This window comes from Carex rostrata, chromosome 30, assembly GCF_964058835.1.
Source record: "Carex rostrata chromosome 30, lpCarRost1.2, whole genome shotgun sequence".
NCBI classification, from domain to species: Eukaryota; Viridiplantae; Streptophyta; class Magnoliopsida; order Poales; family Cyperaceae; genus Carex; species Carex rostrata.
The window spans coordinates 2,085,017-2,088,017 of record NC_135947.1 but is presented as its reverse complement, the minus strand read 5'-3'; positions in this window follow the sequence as shown (position 1 = coordinate 2,088,017).

Here is a 3,001-nt window from a genome sequence, read left to right as displayed (position 1 = left end):
GCCAACTATAATCAGTCGAGAAACAAAAATATTAGTTTACTTTAAGAAATGCTCAAAAATCGCGAAAGAAATAAGCAAGTTCGAGAAACAATTTATAATACTATAACAATCAAACATAAAAATATTATAAATTGCAATGCTCATGTACAATAGACTTAAAAGTTCAATCCAATTTAGTTGTGCAACCATATAATATAATCATGCTTTGTTCAAGACTATTCATAATAGAATCAAATATCATTATATTAGGTAACCATTTTGGTGTTAACAATACTTGGTCATGTGCTACAAGTACAACGCCTACATGACCATGGTCATGAGCTACAACTTCAGTGTCTACATGACCGTCAAGATTCAGGTATGAGGTTCAACTAAGTATATACAAGACTCCGATCATGCGCTACCACGAATATAACGCCTACACAATTTCTGTTATGGCCATACCCTGAAATTATTCGCGTGCCTACATGACTAAAGTTATGCGCTACAAGTTCAGTGCCTACATAATCGAGTCATGCGCTACCATGAATATGTCGCTTATGCAATTTCTGTTATGCACTACAAGTTCAGCGCTTACATAACAGAAATTACACGTTTACTCCGAATAGGACGCCTATTCAGGTATCAGACATATGGTTCTTTAGCACATTTCATTTATAACCATACCATGTAACAAATATTTCTTAACTTTAGAGAATATAATCATGCTCTACATGCAGAGTTATGTATTCATGTCATGCATTTATAAGAAATACTTATGCATCCTTATCATGCTAACGGTACATTTAAATCAAACTCATGTGGTTAGTGGGATTGCTTTGTATGATTTCATGCACTAGCTTACGAAAAATATGCACCAACATGCAATTTGAAAACCATAATAAGTACCAAACTACAATCCAATAAAGGAGCATGAGGCCAAGTAGCAATAATAATGAAAAATAGCAATCAAACAAACCAAATCATTTTTCAAATAATGTTAAACCAATAATTAAAATCATGACATGCTCTTCTCAAGAATTCCTACGGAAACATAGTATACTGGACTTAAGTTTCATGTCTATAGTTTGACACCATACCAACCGATTTAATTAACAAATTAGCGAGGTTGTTATTACAACATCTACTAAATCTAGTGCAGACCATGCATCTATATCAATTTCTTTTTGGTCAATATTCATATGCTATGTTAATTATGCATGCCTTGCAAACATGAACTATATATTACGTACCCATTGTACATCTATAATAACTATAATCCATAACAGGCAACCCAAATAATCCATAACAAGCAAACAATCAGCAAGTAAATAACAATTACCAAGCAAACAACATGCAATAGAAAGGAAGCAGTAAGAAACCCGCAAGCAATCAATAGCAATAAAATAAGTTGGAAGGAACTGAGAATAACTCGAAATCCACACCTGTTAACGACAGCATGACGTTACTCAAAGTCAAGTTTGCTATTCGTAATCAAGCTATTTTTGTTGTTCAAGGACAGCCACAAGTTCACCAGCAAGTAATCAAGCAACTGAGAACTTCCTTCACCTTTATCTTCTTCTTGTCACCACCCGCGTAAGGCTAGCGACACACCTCTCCATTCTTTTCTTCACTATTTTTTTTTTTTTTTTTCACCATCAATTTCAATTTACTCAAAATTAGTAATCTCAAGCATGACTCGCAATTTAGGTCTACTGGTCACTTACAATTTGCTACAATTTAGTATTGTTTCATCAAATGGAAGAATAACTATAAAACATATTTTCTGGATGGAAATAGTAAGGCAACATGCCCTGCTGGAATTCAATTTAGTCAACAAATAAAGCAGTTCCTCCAAAAATATATCATAACCAACTAAATTTCAAGGAGATGGAATAAAGAATTTACTCACAACATCTTAAATCAATCATTTCAATGGGTAATGAAAGTACAACAATTTCTGTTCAATTATCCAAGGTTCAATGACAAATCAACCGATAACTAAATAAGAATTAGGTTCAGCCATTCCATGCGAGTGCGACCCTCACGTGTTACAAAGCAAAAGAAAGTAAGTACCAATTATTTGAATGTACGACGCAATGAAATCAGTCAGCTCTGAAAAGAGCGATAAGAACGAGTGTGTCTCTACCTCCGTGCCTCTCGTTGTTGCTTGGTCATAGTGTATTAATGGTCGGGCGGGTACGGGTACCCCGGGTATACCCGGGACGGGTACGGGTACGTCTCGGGTACGGGTAGGACGGGTATAAGGGTAAGGGTATGTCGGGTATATTTTTCAAAAATCATACCCTACCTGTCCTATACCCGTACCCGTGTACCCTTGACGGGTAGGGCGGGTACGGGTAGGGCGGGTACGGGTATTTATTTATTTTTTTTCATTTTTTTCCATTTTCTTTCTTGATATTTTTTTTTCTGTTTTTGTTATGTGTTTTTTTTTTTTACTTTAAAACAATAAAATATAAATAAAAAAACAGAATTTTAAAAACATAAATTAATAAACAGAAATTAAAAACTGAATTTTAAAAACAGAAATTAAAAAACAGAAATTAAAACACAGAAATTAAAAAACAGAAATTAAAAAACAGAAATAAAAACAGAATTTTAAAAACAGAAATTAAAAAACAGAAATTAAAAAACAGAATTTTAATAACAGAAATTTAAAAACAGAAATGAAAAAACAGAAATGAAAAAACAGAAATATAAACAGAATTTTAAAAACAGAAATTTAAAAACAGAAATTAAAAAACAGAAATTAAAAAACAGAAATAAAAACAGAATTTTAAAAACAGATTAAAAAACAGATTTTTAAAAATAGAAATTAAGGGTTTGGGGGGAAATTTGAATTTGGAGTTTGAATTTGGGTCGGGTATAAGGGTACGGGTACGGGTAAGGGTAGACGGGTACCCGGGTAGGGTAAAGTCGGGTACAGGTAAGGTCGGGTACGGGTATGGTCGGGTAGGGTATGGTCGGGTATGAGTCCAAAAAACTGGGTCCGGTGCTTTTT